This window comes from Cavia porcellus, unplaced genomic scaffold, assembly GCF_034190915.1.
Source record: "Cavia porcellus strain 051 isolate PalLab524CR breed Dunkin Hartley unplaced genomic scaffold, mCavPor4.1 scaffold_17, whole genome shotgun sequence".
Lineage (NCBI taxonomy): Eukaryota > Metazoa > Chordata > Mammalia > Rodentia > Caviidae > Cavia > Cavia porcellus.
Window position 1 is genome coordinate 38,742,329 of NW_026947500.1, and position 17,895 is coordinate 38,760,223.

The 17,895-nt window shown below is 36.2% G+C and overlaps 1 protein-coding gene across 4 annotated transcripts in view; it reads right to left on the reverse strand.

Annotated features, from left to right (window-relative positions):
- The window catches only part of Lrrc4c (leucine rich repeat containing 4C), a 1,223,661-nt gene that overhangs the window by 988,143 nt on the left and 217,623 nt on the right, over positions 1-17,895 (reverse strand). For 3 of the 4 annotated variants that reach the window (XR_010040205.1, XM_023563016.2, XM_063227789.1), the window contains exon 2: positions 16,063-16,364. The gene's annotated coding sequence lies outside the window, so the exon portion shown is untranslated. The remainder of the gene's footprint in view (positions 1-16,062; positions 16,365-17,895) is intronic. The other variant, XM_063227790.1, reaches the window with a different exon arrangement.

Consider the following 17,895-nt stretch of genomic DNA (forward strand, 5'->3'; position numbering starts at 1 on the left):
TTCTGTTTTGTTATGTTTAAACCTACCCTCTTTAAAAGAAAAAAAAAAAAAAAAACACAGTCTACTCCCCACATTTCCTTATGAACCTGTTTACACACAGGCACTACAAGCCCTAATGACCCCATCACACTTACAACAGGTACATCTAATACTAATACACAGTCCCACAGTTATAATTTCAACTAGTAATACACTTAATCCAGCTACCCTATTACCCTGCTAAACAACAGACATGACCCCCTTATACATGACTGCTGAGGTTTTTCTGAGGTCTCCTACACCTTCTCCACACATTTATGACACTCCTATTCCTATAGCCTCAGAAACCTGGCTCATAGATGGTAGTTCACCCAACTCCAATACCCTACAGAGAGCAGGCTATGCTGTAGTCAATAAATGTAAAGTGATAGAAGGGAACCTGCTACCCCAAGGACATCCTCACAAAAGGTGGAACTCATTGCTCTGACATGACCCCTCATCTTATCCAAAGACAAAATAATCAACATATACACTGATTCAAAATATGCCTTTAACATCTTTCATTCCCATGCTTCTCTAAGGCAAGAGAGAGGATTCATTAGGACGCAAGATCTCTTATGACAAATGTACCTCTCATATTAAGCTGCTAGAGGCTGTCCAACTTCCAAAACACGTAGCTGTCATCTATTGCAAAGGACACCAGTCCTCAGCTGACTTTATTTCCCAAGGTAATGCTTTTGTGGATCTATAAGCCAAACTAGTAGCACAACAACCATACACGTCTCGTCTCCTTCCACTAACACCAAAACATCTTCCTCCTCCTGTGAACTCTCCAAAACAACTACAATTACTCAGAAAATCACACTACCTGCAGAATTCTCAGGGGTGACTCTTTCATGGATCATGATTAGTACTCGATATCAACAAGTCAGGTACATGATTATTAACCTCCATGATTGCCCTCACTTTGGCTCATTGGCACTATATACACTCCTAGGCCCTATACTCACACACTTCTCTTTAAGACTCACTGTTCATGGGATAACCCTTGCTTGTCAGAGCTGTGCAAAGACATCTGCCCAAAACCTATACCACCTCTTTCCTTTCCCACTCATTAGTTTTGGCCAAGACTGGCAGATAGATTTCACACTAAATATAAAAATATTAAGTATCTTCTCACAATGATTGTACATTTTTGAGATGAGTGGAAGCCCTCCTCACTGACAAGGAAACATCTGAGATGGTGACTAAGGCCTTACTACAAGATATAATTTCTAGATTTGGTTTACCTCAGGGTATACAATCTGATAATGGTCCAGCCTTCATTTTTCAAATTATACAATAAGTTTTGACTAGCTCAACATTACATGGCATTTACATATTTCATGCCATTCTCAATCATGAGGCAAAATTAAAAAAGCAAATGCACTCATAGAAGCACATCTTACTAAACACATTGTAGAATTACATCAGCCAGCGTCTGGACTTCTTCCTCTAGAATTATCTGAGCTCAGGGCTCTTCCTTGAGAGCTTACCCTTCTAAGCCCCTTAGAGCTTATGTATGGGAGACCTTTCTTGTTACAAATTTTTCCATCGTCATCAAATCTTTCTCCTCTAGCAGACCATATCCCAATCTTCTCCTTTCACAGGCACCTGCTATATCAACATGCTGATCTAGGTCTTTCTCAACCATTCAATGGAAAGACACCTGACCCTCCTCTTTCTCCAGGTGTTCTAATCTGTATCAAATTTTCTAAGGCTGCAGGCCTAGGAATACAACTTACATGGAACAAATCACACCTGGTCTACCTCACAACCCCAACAATGGTCAAGGTCACTAGATTCCCACGCTGGTTCCATATTATGCAAGTCAAGAGATATCGTCCATTACTCAATAATCTTGACCCTGAACACAGAGAGGCAATAATGTGGACAGCAAGCCACTTGTCCCCCCTACCTATGCCTCAAAAAAGAAAACACTCCCACAGAATTCAGTTGACAGATGCTCTGCTCGCCAGCTTGGTTCTGGGCTCCATATTTTTTCACGGTCAACATCTCTATAATAGACTTTTTGACACTTTCTCCTGAAAGTTTAATGCTATTCATTGGATTATAGTTATTGCATTGTTCATACTTACAGCTTTGCTTTTCATTGTCCTCAACTACCTGGGCAAACATGATTTATATTTTAGTCTAGATGCACGACCTCATTACACCAACAGCACAAGCACTCCCCCTCGCAAAATATAATTTTTATATTACTAAACATAGAAGACTCCCCAGACACACTCATACTGTCATTGCTTAGGCAAACTGGACTTCAGGGGGGCCAGGGATTTAGCTAAGCAGCATAAGTGCCTGCGCCACAAGCGTGAGGTGGCAAGTTCAATCCCTGGGACCAAAAAATAAATAAAACTGGACTTCAGGGCAGCTAATATTTAACATACCTGGAAAGGTGTTGTCATTACAGGCTCCCCAATATTATCTCTGCCCTGAAAAATCCTAATTGTGCTCTATATTATGAGCACTCTAGTTTTCAGTGCCTCCACTGGGGATGTGAATCTATAGGATGTAACGGCATATAATCTTGGACAAATCATGATGATCACACTTATATAAATATAACTCTTGCATGTGGCCACTTCACGTGGTGGATGACAATCCTACTTTGTCTGCATAAAATAGCCAGATAAATTTCTACTTGTCCATCACAGTCAAACATGGGGCTTCCATATATGTACTGCCCATGTTCCTAAACCTTGTCTGTGAGCAAGGGGCATCTACATGGCAAGCTTCTTGTACAGAGGCAGTTGTCAACCCCTCAGGTAACACTTGATACAAAGACACAAATAATACAAGGACAACAACACTCCTTTTCCCCCATAGCTCACACAGTTGCATGCAGAGCTGTACTGACTCATATCTTGATGGCAAGAGCGGTTTTCTTAGCCATAGGGGTGGGAACAGGAGGACTTGGGGTAAATCTCAGCTATCAGAGTCAACTATCAAATGACCTACAAACTTCTACCCAGAGTGTGTCACAAATGGTTGACTCACTACAGGACCAAATAAACTCCTTAGCAACCATGGTTCTTCAACAGGGACAAATGCTTCATAGTCTCACCTCAGAAAAAATGGGATATTGCATTATGCTGGGAGAAGAATGCTGCTACTTGGTAAATAAATCAAGTATACTTAAGGGACAAAAACAAAAACTTAAAGACCTTGTGGCTGAACTAGGAAAACACTAGACCATCTCTAACTCTTTTCCCTGATCTTCTTGGCAACCAGCATTCGACATAGGCTCCTATTCTAGTGCCTATTCTGGGCCCCCTAATCATATCAATCATATCACTCTTTTTTCTTTTTTTTTTTTTTTTTTTTTTTTTTTTTTGCTAATGCTAATAGCTCCTTGTATTTTCAGACTCCTCTCAAGGTTCATTCAGTCCAGAGTACAGCACTCACAACCAGGGAACTCCTTGTCCTCAGTGACATCTCCATCTCAGTTTCATGTAGAGTGTACCCGTCATCCCATGCTTGTTCCTCTCCTCCCCTTTACATCACCCCAGTTCAGTAGGAAGCAGTCTGAGAGACATTCTTGCCCTCTACCTCTAAGAGATGGGAATGACAGAATGGCAGCTTTTTTTTTTTTTTTTTTCCTACACAAGCCGGCCTGCATATCATGGTGGAGGTCTAACATGGTAAAGTAACCACAAAAAACACACTTTATTGGCTTTCTTTTTCCCTGATCCAAAGCAGACTTCCTGATTTCCCTTTCTATGCACATCAAAGATTCTCTGATCCCACTCTAACCCATAGCACCACTCCATCAATGTCACCTAACCAAACCCCTCCCAAGTAAAAGCTCATATAAGCTATCCCCTCCCCTTTGTCCTGCAGAGAGCCCTAATGTTCTTTCAGGGAACTCTCCTGTGCCTCCATTAAAGGGATTTTTGTTCTTTGTTTCTTCTCACTTTATTTCTGTGTTGCATAGATTAAGTGCCACAAAATACTCAATCAGAAGGCAGTATGATCAGAATTAGAATCCTGGGTATCTGATTCTAGAGCTAAGTCTACTATCTTACACCTTTTTCCTAAAGTTACACATTATAACATGTCATCTGTTTTATCACATATTTTAGTGTATAGATTAGCATACATACTATATATTCTACCAGTACCAACTCCCTTTTGTTCGCCCTAAAAAGATTCACAACCTTCTGTGCATTATGTACAGTTGGGCTAATAGCTATCCAATAATTTAAATCTGAGGTTTTCAATTCTAGATGAAAATTTGCAATCACTGCAGAGATTTTAAAAATCTATATTTGCTACCCTTGACTGAAAGATTTCAATTTAGCGGTTCTAAAATAGGCCTGGACATCAGTCTTTTTTAAAGTTTTGCTTCTGTCTTCTTGGTACTCATAAAGATACTTGTATAACAATTACTCCTAGCCAGTGACCAGGATCTTTCTTGACATGGATTAAATGATGTATTCTTACAATTCACACATAGAAACTCTAATTCCACATTACTACATTTGAAGATAAGGAATTTTAGAAAGAAATTGAGGCTAAAGTGACTGAAAATAGCACATGGGGATCTATTATGCAAGAAGTAGAAGAGACGCAAGAAGTATCTGTGTCTCTGCCTCTCTCTCTCACTCTCTCACTCTTCATCTCCTTCCCTTCCCACAAAAAAAAAGGTCTTGTAAGAAAACAAGAAGGAGCCATCTGTAAGCAAGAAGTGAGGCATCAGCTGAAAGTCATCTACTAGTACTGGTACCTTAATCTTGCATTTTTAGCCTCAAGAAAAAAAAAAGAAAGAAAAAAAAAAGTTCTGGAAAAAAGAAAAAAAATTTGGGCAGCCTAAGTGTACTAAAAAATGATTCAAAAAATTAAAGAACAAAATGAAAGATAGATAACAGGAATCAGGATGATACATATTTTGCAAAAGGATATGGAACTAAGAGATGGAAAGAGGGAAGAGCAGAGAAAGAGATGGAGAAGATTGGTTATGTGCAAGTATCAATTCCCCATGATGAATGTATTCATTATATATTGTAAATATATACAAATAAAAAGAAAAACAAAAGACTTAGGTGCTATAAAGTGACTTGTTGATACTGTAACACATATCTAAAAATGCAGAAGCAGTTTTTTGAAAATATATGATGAGTAGAGATTGAATGTGAAGTACATGTTACTAATAGCCCATATCGCCTTGAAAAGTCTGTTAGTAGAAACATGTATTTTGATGGAAATTCTTGCAAGTGCTCAGAAAAAAATAAGAGGAGAGAGAAAAATAAAAAGAGAGGTATAAAGAAAGCATAAATCGTCTAAGATAATTGATGTACTATCTAGAACAGAGTATTGGCAGAAATACTGCCATTGAAAGTGCTTCTGGAGAGATTTTGGACAAAAAATAGAAATGGTCTACTAGAAACCAGAAGAAAGGCAATTCTTGGTACAGAGTTGCAAAGGATACAGTTGAATTGTGATCTTGTACTACGTACAAAGTAGACTTCGAACAAACTGGATATTTACTTGAAATTTTCCACAAAGAATCAGAGATACAGGCTGTTATCTCATTATTGATTATGGTAAAAATGTGAATGAGCAAAGATACATGGAAGGAATTGTTAAACAATAGCGCAAAACAAAAGGAAGGTTTGGAAAATTGTTGGCCAATCCATAAGAATGTATACAATAAGAACCTGTATATTCTGGATGGAACAGCAATGATGAGGCTGGAAAAGGGGAAATTCATTCCCTAAAGGGATTACTCAGAGGGCTCAACTAGTCATTTCAACTGGAGCCAGGAACTGAAATAGAATTATTCTCACAGAAACACTTCTAGTTGAAACTCAGGTGGTTAGAAATAATGGGAAATGAGGCTGTCAGACTTCAGAGACTGTGAGATAGAATCATAAAGCTGTCTGAGATTGAATGCATGTTAACCCTTAAGTGTTAAAAAAAAAAAAAAAAGAAAGTAACTAAAATAAAACAAATAAAAGAGAGATAGTAAGAAATAAGAAGACAGACACTGGAAATACGAAAGAGGAATAGAGGGGTGGAAGATAAGGGAGAGAGAAGATCAAAAAAATTTAAGATACCTTGTATGCAGGTACCAATTCTCCAAAAGGAACACCACTATTCTGCATTGTAGTTATACACTGATTAAAAATAAATAAATAAATAAATAAATAAATAAATAAATAAAGGGTAGAATGACTCCAGGGGCAATTCAAAGATCAAGAGGCCATAACTTTCGCTATAGGCCCAGGGAACAAACTTGTTTTGCTTTCAGTTTCAAAAATCAGGACCACCTCCTCGGTTTCAGTGAGCTAGAAATCCACTGTCCAGTGTGCTATGACAAGGTCCGTGCCCATGCTCTTGTGTATGGGGTACCCCACAGAATGGAGAGGCCACGGCCATGAAGGAGATCTGAGAGGTGGAGACGGGAAGTTTGTTCTCTAGGGCTGTTGGGCAAGGCTGCCACCCCAGAGTTTCTGGGGTGCATCACACCTGGCCGAAGAAGAATATTCTTGGTTTTTAAAATCAAATGAAATTTGTTTCGCTAGATTTGGGCTTGGTTGGGAATGGTTACTCTTCCTTCATACTGATTTCACTCTTTTGGAATATAAATATCCAAAATGCATCTGTCCCAAACTGCTCTTTGCAATAACTAACTTGTCTGATTTTATAGATGCATAGCTGGAGAGGAGTTTTGCCTCAGGATGCATCTTAAGACTTATGCATCCCTAATGTGGTTGAGATTTTGATCTTTGTATTGATTCTAAAATGGGTTAGAAATTTTTAAGCTCTTTGGGAGGGGCGAACATACTTTTCATGTACAAAGATTATGAATTTGGAGGGAGGCATGTGCAGAGAGAAGGGTAGTGTAAATTGTGTGGTGCCCTCAAAAATTCAAGTGTTTAACCCTTAAAGCCCCGATGTGATTATAATTTTATAAATGACTTATAAAAACATAAGCTCATAAATGTGGGACTTTAATCCCTTTTAGTGGTGTTTTTGTAAGAGAAAGTCTCTCCCTTCCTCTCTCTTCCTCTGTCTCTCTCCTCTTTTCTATCTTGTTTTGTCTATCTGTATTTCTCCTTAATCTTGCTGATATCATGACTTTAGATTTCTAACTTACAGAAGTTAGATTTCTAACTTATTTCCAACTGAGAAATAAATAAATTTCAGTTATTTAAGCCACTCAATGTGTTGTATTGTGTTATGAAACCTACGAAAGCTAATAAATTATGGATCACAAGGATTATGTGAGCTTTGGGTTGGTAAACACTCCCAGTACCTCAATATGAATAGAAAAGCTGTAGTTCACTGGCATCTATCTGTCTGCCTGTCAGGACCTCAGCCTAAGAACAAAGCCAAAACATAAGAGAAGGGCTATGGGAAGAATGTGAGTCTCAATTTCTCAGTTTCTCCCATCAACACAGCTAAAGGACAAGAAAGAAGTCTCTTTAGAAAAGAGCTAGGTGACATTCAAATGGGATTTAAGGAATTCCTACATATTTATTACTCCATTGATAGATGAAGTACCCGACCTCCATCTTTCCTCTCTGTCACCCCCTAGTGGATGCTATGGTGTCCATAAAATTTCTCTAGTTACTATGAGGTCAACTAATCATTTTGTTTGTTTAATTTGAGGAGTAACTGAGAGTCTTTTTATGGATGGGCCGATTGGGGGAAAGGGAAAAGGTTACAACTGGTCCTGGCACCAGGAAAAATCATGGGAATTTGTTCTTTTCCATATGTTTTGCCAATCAATATCATACGAGTCCTGGATTTTCTAGTGGGTCATAAACGTTTTGAAAATGCAAGAGAGTAAAATGGAATGATTGAATGACTACTTTGTTAAGAAATTAATCTTAAGAAATTAAGGGCTAAAAGACAGTGATGGTTCACTTTTCATAACAAAGGTTAAAGCTGAATAATTTCCCAGGATCTTGGTTGTGCTTAGAATATCTGACCTCAAAATTAAAACAGAGGTTTAAAAATTCTATACTATCCAGGTTAGGCATCAAATCCCAGCTCTCAGGAAGCTGAGGCAGTAGGATCACAAGTTCCAGACCAATTTGGGAAAATTTGTGAGATTATCTCAAAATAAAAGTTAAAAGGTCCACTTATGTACCTCATCTCTCCTTGTTTTCAGTCTCCAGTATTGTACCACACACACACACACACACACACACACACACACACACACACACACACACACACAAAGTCCTGTAACTCTGCATTCAAAATCTTTGTTCAATTTAGACCAGGCATATAGTGTGAGAGAGATGACCATCTCTGAGAAGAGAGATGGTTAAATAAAGTCACTTTCAATGATTTCCAGTGGATTAGATGTGTCATCATTCTAGCGTTTTCTGGAATAAGGTTAAAATATGAACCTCTTAAATGTTTTTTTTTTTTTTTTTTTTTTTTTTTTTTTTTTTTTTTTTTTGTCTTTTTCCGCTGGTGATCGAACTCACGACTGCCTGCTTTCAAGGCAGGCACTTATGCCGCTGAGCTAAACCCCCAGCCCCGAACCTCTTAAATGTTATATGATCCTCTCATTTCTATTTCCAACTTTTTTTTTTTACTATGTTTTGGTTACTAAAAGTTAAAATCCAAATCTTAGATTCACCATATTATAAAGTATATAAATAAAGAACGTAAACACAACCGGATTTTGATGAACTGTAATTGCTTCATGAAATAATTTGGTAACATATCACATCATATATCAAGTCCTATGATAATATTTGTTTCTTTTATAGGAAATAATACAGGGAGGTGGATATTAGTTCTTACTTGGGGCTTTTTCTCATACCAAAATCTTCCTTTTGTAGAAGCTGTGAAGCTGATGTGACGGAAACCGACAGAAGAAGTGTTACCATACTCTTTTTAAATTTAGTTTAAGCATCTATCACTGAAGAACAGGTCCTATAACTAAGCCTACTTCTACCACATAGTGGAGGTGTCACACACAGACAGAGTTTCTGTGCTCCCAATTCAGAGGGATCACATTGCTATTTGAATTGCACAGTTCCTTGCTCTCAAATTTAAAAAGTAAATCATAACAGACATTGTATATTAGAGAGTTAATGGACACACACGTTGTAACAAAGTGCAGGACAAATATGTACTTGCCTACATCCATGCAATATCCTTTACATCTGTTTCTCTTTGAGTTACTCAGGTGCTATCCCAGTAGCCTTAATGAAACCAGACATCGGCTGAATTACCTTCTCTTAAAACTGCAACAATCACACATCAACTTGCATTAATTCCCTTCTCAAAGATCTAACTGGTACACTATAGAACTCTGACAAGCACATTTTGACCTCCATTTGTTATTCTCGTTTGTTCCCTCTGCTATAAATTTGATTTGATCTCATTATAATATCCTTAGACTAAATCTTCAATTGGTGAAAAGATGTATGAAGCTTTTAGACCAACTTGTTTTTCTATTCTTCATTGCTGGCTGTCAGAGTTGGTGGTATACATGTTTGGGTATTACCAACCTGCCACAGTTTACTAGGTGATACTTAGAAATCTGTTTTAATGACAAATGAGAAAGAATGTCTTCCAGATGAAGAGGATGTATGGAGAGCATCATCGGTTACTGCTGGTGGTCTCTTCCCACAATGAGGTATAATGCCAGCATAACCTCACATGAGAAAATATCTATCCCTGAGGTTACCAGGCCACTTAGTTTCTAGTTAATTCTTGAAGCACAATTCCAAGTCCAAAAGACTGGCCATGTATGTATCAATGACTATGGAAATCCTATACATTTTTAAATGTTACATAATAAGTCTTATAATTGTGAATGGTTGACAGCAACCTATTCTGGAAAACAAATACGTTAAGTATATTGTGGTTTACTGAGTTAAAAGAAACTCAATAGTAATGAAACAAATGATCATCCAGAAGAAAAATTAAAAATAGAGCTACCATTTTATCCAGCTACAGAACTTGTTGGTTTAGTCCTGAAGAAATTAATGTCTCTATTTATAGTAATACCTCCATATACATATTTATTGTGTCTTACCTCACAGTAGCCTCACATAGCCATGTTATAGAGCCCACCTAGTTGCCCATGAGTAGATGAATAAAGGAATAAGGAAATTATAAGAAAGAATGAAATTCTGTCATTTGCAGAACTGATGATCATCACACTAATAATAAGAGACTCAGAAAAGCAAGTATCCCTAATAAGTGGAAACTAAAAAAAGATGGCACGAATGTAGAAAAGAGACTACTATTAGACAAAAGGAAGGGAATAAAGAACAAAAAAGAAGAATTAGGGGAGATTAATAGGAGGCATAGATATAATCAAAATGCATCCACTGAAGTCTAATGTTTTGGACATTTGAGAGGCACAAATAAAAATGTATTCCTAGGAAAGTTTAACATGAAAAATTTATGATGATAAATTGCTTAATCACAATTTCCTTATTTCCTATTCCATTTTCTGTATTTTATTTATACATATATACATGTATTACTTTTCATACAAGAGTTCTACTACGTTATAATGTAACCCTCTCAAAGTGGGTATTTCAGCGGATGTTAATATCTTCTCAGGCTGAGTAATAATCATCAATAACTAAATTAGAACAGTGTATCTCTTCAAAAAGATATTCATACTCAGTTGCAAACCTTCCTCAGTCTCTTTTGCCTTAATCACCAGAAGTTCTTAATGTACTTTTTTTTTGTTTCTGTGAATTTGCCTCTTTTGATATTTCATACAAATGGAGTGACATAACATCTGTCCTGAATTCCTACCTTGAGCATTGAGTATGATGTAGCAAATACCAGTAATTCATTCCTATTTAATTTTCAAATAAATTTTAACTGTATAGATACCACTTTGTATTAATTTAGTCTTCCTTGTGAGACACTTGATTTGTTTTTACCCTGACCTTATTGTGAGTAACACTGCTTTCTTACAAGATTTTGTGTAAATCTATGTTTTCAACTACCAGGGCCTATATGCAGAATTTCTGTATCACGATATCACAATTGTTAATTTGAATTGTTGCAAGATTGCTTTCCAGACTAGCCTATTATTTCAAAATTCCTCATGTATGCAATTAAATACTTAAAACAAAACAACAAACATTATTTATCAAAATTACCTTATACACCTAATTTTGCATACTGTAAAAATGGAAGGCACATGGTTTGTTTTTTGCCTTTCTTATAAATAGTCTGGCTGTAGCATTGCCCTTTTATTGCAAGATTTAGCCTTTGCAATTTTTCATTAAAAAAAGATTAACTTTTTCTCTTGCTTTATACTTTAAAACCAAACCAGTGACCAGAAAGATTTAAAACATCACAGAGGATACAGGACGCAGAGAAAATCGAGTACTAAAGGCTGTTAAGTAAAATAGCTACTAAGCAATCAACATTCACTTTCCATTTTTATGTCAAGGAGGTAAAATGACATTGAGGAAAACAACTTTGAGATCAATAAATTTCCCAAATTGCGAGTTTAAAATTAGATGTTGCAATAACAGTGACATTTTTTCCCTTTAAATACATTCTTAAAGCCAAAAGAGGTAGGTAGAAGCTGAATACAGATTTCACTAAATGCCAGTACTTCAAAGAGCTCAGTGTGTGAAAATCCAGCTGTTCTTTTCTGCTTCCTACATTCGCAGCCAATAGTGGCAAAATGATGCTTTCCTTATTTGCTGACAGTCCTGTTGATGATGCAGGAGGCAAAATAGCGTTTCTCTTCTGGGTAATGTTAATTATGGAGTGCTGACAAGAGTTCAAAAATAAATCCAAATCCTCCTCGTCAATGCCCCACACCAATATAATACGGCAAACAAAATATACTGACAAGTATGAAAGAAGTGTGCGTTTTGAACAATATCTCTTCCTTCTTAATAAATGAAAAGAAGCACCCAGCAATAAAAAGCCAATAACAGTAATAGGTTATATCAGAAGAACAACTGTGAGATCTACCTATATTTTTAATTTATAATACTCACTTGATTCTTCAAATTAGAAAGAATATGTAATCTTCTCCCTTGTCAGAGGATCCAACTGCAGCTCAGAGAAGTTGAATGAGTGGATAGTAGGCAGCAGAATAAGAATTTTACTCAATGTTATATTTTTTTCTTGCTATTTTTTCTATTTTTCAGGCAAAGTCTCTGTGCACACTGTTTTAATTTTTAAATTATTTTTATAAGCAGTGAGTTAAGATTGTTGAAATATGGGTCATTTGATAAACGGGATGCAACACTTCCACTCCTTGGACAGAGCACAATTTCTGTTGGAAAATAATTGATGACACTAACTTAACACATGCGGAAAACTTGGGTTTTATTTTCAGACTTTGGCAGTTGTTTGATACCTACTATCAAAAATAGTAGGAAGATTCAGGTATTTGTTAATCACTACTAAAATTGTTAAGGCCACCGTTTATGCTACATATTAATATCTTCAGATTTTAAAAGGAATAAACTAAGAATAAGCACAGGTAACTTGCCTATTAGTCAAACAAAAAATGAAACACTTTATATTTTGAACTCAGTTTGTGGGAACATAAAGACATACTTTTTAATATCATTAGCTTGACAACATGCATTTAAGCTTTAAAAGTCTGATGGTTTGTTGAACCAGTAATCTTATATCTAGAGTTGCACCCTAAGAAAAGAATCAAGGGCATATCAGAAATTTTATGATTTTGGTTTTTGTTACCAATAACTGGGACCAGCCTTTCTACCAAAAGTGAGTGACTAAATGATTTGTGTTGTACCCATGGAAAGGATGATGCACAACAATTGTAAATGTTGTATTGTCTATCTAGTGTAAAAAATAATTAATAATAAAAAACTGACTGAGTAATAAGATCCAAAATGTATAATAGATATTGATATAATGAAAGGGAAAGTACTTAAGAAGAGTGAACAACTTGTAGGTATGCACATATAACTGTATGTATGTTTAAATGTGCAAGACAGATAATTATACTACTAAGTTTTCATTCATCAAATTGAATAGTTTGTGTTGTCATTGTTTGATTAGTTGTTCATTTCTTATGCTTTGATTTTGTAACTTGGAACAACCACTTCTAAGATAACAATATGTGATTTATCAACTAGTGATTTCTTACTGTTATTTTTTTGATATTCTGTAGTGTTGCTATCCTTTTTAATGTTTTATTTTTTCTCTAAAAAAATCGTGGTACAAAATTACTTCTTGGGAAAACAGTATTATACCATTTAACTTTCTTGGTGAGTTTTACCTAAATCAGGAAGTTTAGTAAAACATTACTTTTTTGGTGATGTATGTCTTCTCTCTGTTCAAAATTTCAGTAAAATTAGGCAGTTTCTTCTGTGAGCCAATAGATCCGCACTTAGAACCCACAGAATTACACTTAGTTGTTTGTGTTTTTATCTCTATCTTTAAGGATATGATCTGCTTGTTGTCAGAGACTCAAATTTAGTCACTTTAACAACTCATCCATATGTAACACAGAGTGAGGTGAGATATTTAGTAAGCATTCAAAAGACTAAATGAATAAAAGAAATGAACAACTTTTCTTTTTCTACCAGGAATCAAACTCATGTCCTTGCATTACCAGGCAGGATCTGTGCAAGTGAGATATATCTCCAGACCTCTGTAAACAGCTCTTTTCAGTATGCTCAATCTGTTTCATTTAAGGATAGCAGAGAGCATGAGAAAATCAGGGAAAACTCCGTTATAAAGGGAAGTATAAATACTCCAAGATTCAAGCATTACTAGACTCAGTTTTGCTCCATGGATTATATAGGTGATTATGATTCCACACCACTTACTGTACAGCCAGTTCATGGCCTGAGTTAATGCACATTTTTTAGTATGGGATCCATTAATTTCCATAGGATGCACTAGTATATTCCACCAAAGAGATCTCATAACATTTCCTCATAAATTTTAGTAGATTTTTATTTTGTTAGTTTTCCTTATAAAGATACTATTTTTTCTAGTTATAATGTAATTTGATGTAAAATCTTTAAATTACAGTGATAGAGTCTTCTATGTTCTACTCACCATATGGCTGGAACCAGAAAACATTTTAACTATCAAATGTCTATTTTCTTTATTAAATTAAGAGTTGGCTTTTTTTCATCTTGAGTTGATTTTTAAATCAAAGTCTATTACAATGTACTTAATGAGATTGTTTCATTATCCGTCTCTACATATCACAGTGCAGATGTAAGTTATTCCAGTAAGATTGCAAACCTTCCTCTGGGAATGAAATAGGAGAGTTTCTCCCTGCAGTTCAGTGAGAAGAGAGATCCTTTTCACCCTTGGCATCAGCACGCTGACTATTTTCACATTATCTAAAGGAAGTCAGAGTGCGGGTCATTGGAAAGAAAGTCAAATGGAGAAGGACCAAGAAGAAAAAAGGAGCAAAGCAAGTTTACAGGAGTCAGATTTTTAAGACTTGCCTTCAAGTAATACTGGAGAGACCCACAGACCTTGAAATTCACTGAGATGGTGCTGTGTTTCTATGTAAGAAACCGTAGCTGTACTTAGAGGTGCTACGTTTCCCATTACCTAAAGGAATTCTTATTGATTTGCCTTGGTACTGTCTACTACATCACACACCGTGTTTGGATTGTCTGCCTACAACAGGATGGTAGATATTTCCATGGGGAAAGCACCAGCTTCTTCTAGTCCTTGTGAACTGCTGAATTGGGTTAATATGCAGAGACAGTCAGGTGAGGCATCAGAGGTGAGGTTGGGTCTATATGGCCGTTGCAGTCTATATGGCTCATGTCAGACAGGGCTAGACTGTTTCACCACAAAATAAGTCATAGCATTCTCCCCACTTTGACAACATAAGAGGGATGACTAGAGAGATTCCAGGAAACCCAGATATGATAAGACAGAAAATCCATCCTAATGACCCTGGAAAAGTGTTTGTTTGATCCAAATTGAGTTTTCATTAAGAAATAGTAGAATCTTAAACATTCTATTTAGGATTATTAAATACCGAAGCTCAAATCAGGATTTACATCCTTTCAGATTTGCATAGATTGCCTGTGTCATGTGTAATTTTGTGTATTAGAAGATTGGCAAAATAACAGCTATAAAAATGTTTAATGAGTGCTCACTCTGTTCCTGTTAACTTATTATTCTGCGTGCTTCAAACTTCCAAAATCACTGATTTCAATACTACATTTATAAGATCAGTACTATTTTTATTTTCATTCTAAAAGTAAGGAAAATAACAAGATAAATTAACCCTTGCAAGAATATAAAACTAGTAAAGAATGGTATATGTTCAAATAATATGAAACATTTGTCAAGAAGGTATAGTTATAAAAGCAGGAATTTCTCTGATCCACCCCATGCCATAGTCTCTTTTACTGAGAGGTACATAAAAGCCTATGTGATCTAAACAGTGAAAATTTCCTAAAGAAGTGTGTATCTTTGAACTGCTTCAACTCTTCTATCAGTATACACAAATATAGACTTCTACACACTGAAGTGTACTTTTGACCACACCATTTTAAGCATTCATATTTTGAAAATATCCCTTTCCATTGAGAACTGCACAATTTGGATGGGTTGATACAGGCCAGATGATCCATTTCCTCATCTCTGCAAATTTGTCAAGTTCAATAAATAAACACAACTAAGATCTAAAGGAATATAGTAAATACCACGATACTCAAAGAAAAGTAAAATAATTTACTAATGAATTTTCACACCAACAGAGCTTGGTCCTGCAGAGAGACAGCTGCCATACCACCTTCTCCATAGAGTAGAACTATTCGCAAATGAAAGTCACAGATAGGAAAACTGGTCTAACTGAGCATTTACGTCCAGTGTCCCGAGAGAATGTGAATGAGAGACACAATGCAGATGAAGACAGGAGAGCCCAATGCATACCACTATAAATGCAAGACTTGAGTCCTAAACTTTAATCACACCAAGGAATGGGACAGACGTTTAAAAGATAGAACCAAAGACACAGTTCTCCTATGCCGCAGAAATATAAGCACCAAGTTTGGATATCAGCACCCAGCAGTCTCAGGGGAAGACCAAAGCTTAACTCACCAGATGACTTATAAGGTTTATATATCCCGAAGGTCAATATTAGGGTCTCTTCTTGTCTGGGTTTTGGTTTTTCCAGTTCCTTGTGCAATTGACATTGACAAAACTTCTCACCTGCTATTTCTCTGTCTCTCTTGGTTTTCTCTTTGAAAAAAAAAATGGTCCAGGATGATGTGTGTGGATTCAGGCCACTTGCTGTTGATTACTCCACATTAGATGACTGCAGACACATTATTAATTCTCTGTGAGCTTCAGTATCCTCTTCATCAAATAGAGATAATGACAGTCAACACTTCATTAGGATTCTGTGAGGATTAAATGAGATAAACTATTTCAAATGTTTATCATAGCACGAAGACATCATGAACATTAGAAAATACTGGCTGCTTTTATAATTTAGGATTTAATTCTCAAGGATACACACACACACACACACCAACACACACACACACACACACACATACACACATGCATTGTTCATAGGAAATTAAAATATAAACTTGAGGTCCCCCACACAGAGACATAGAGAGCCATTATTCTGTAAGCTGTAACCTCCTTGTGTTTGTAGTGAGGCTTAGAGAATCATTGAAAGGGTCTGAAATTTAGCTCAGTGGCACAAATGCCTGCATGGCAAGCACAAGGTTGTAAATTCAGTCTCTGATGCCAATTAAAAAAAAAAAAGAAAGAAAAAAAAAGAAAGAAAAGAAAACCACTAGAAGAGTCTGGCATATGGATTAGAGAACAGATTACTGTCATATAGAAGACAGATTCTAGTGACAAGCAGACTACAAATAGTAACTATGCATCTGTTTACTTCTTACAGAAAAAGAACAAAGTGAGAAGATATAAGAGAAAAATAACCACACTTTCTATACCAGTAATTCATTCATCCATTCGTGCACTATGCCTTTTATTCAAAAGTTACATATTGCAAGGCATTGTGCTATGTGGGTTAAGAAGACAATCAGGCTAGCATTAAGAAGTAAAACTTGTCTTGTACAGAGTACATTTCCCAAATGCTGATCTCTTAAAGGATCTGGTCTTTGGTAGATTTTATAGGTGAAATCTATAGCAAAGTGCTTAAGGCAATCATGTCTGGTAAACATTGAGGTGTCAAGTTACATCCTGTGCTCTTCTGGCTGTTGGTGTCCATTAGATAAAACAAGATAGGAATCCAAGGGCCAAGAATGTAGCTCAGCAGCACAAGTGTCTGCTTGGCAAGGAGGAGGTCCTGAGCCTGATTCCTGCTACCAAAACCAAAACAAAACAAAAAATGTTTTGAATCCAAGACTATGCCATATACAGAGTTTATGTGTTCCAGATCCTAATCAAGCCTGAAGACCTCTTGCTTTTTTAATCAGTAAATCATAGCCATTTGGAGCCCAGTGCTTGCTTTGCTAGACCTCTGTGTGCTTCTCCAAATTACAATGAGAAATTATTACCTTCACTTACCATAGTGAATCCCTCTAATACAGTACTTTTTCATGAATCCTAGTGCTTTTTTTTTTCCTGAACTAATCATGACATTCATGACTGAAGGTCAAAATATGGAAAGAGAATGAAAGACTTCAAAGTATTAAACTAATAAATTGGAATATACCCCTTCAATTAAAAGTACATATGCCAGGTATAGAGGGAATTATCTACTATTTCTCCTGATATACCACTGACTTTCTTGGAAGTAATAAATAGGACTCAGTCTCTGTAACTTCTGATATTTCTCTGTCACAAGAAGGGAAGTGACTCTATTTTATGGGACCAAAACACTTGTCCCACTCAGTCTTGGAAGCTGAAAGGTAGATTTCATTGCTAAGCAATTAATTGGAACTTCAACTG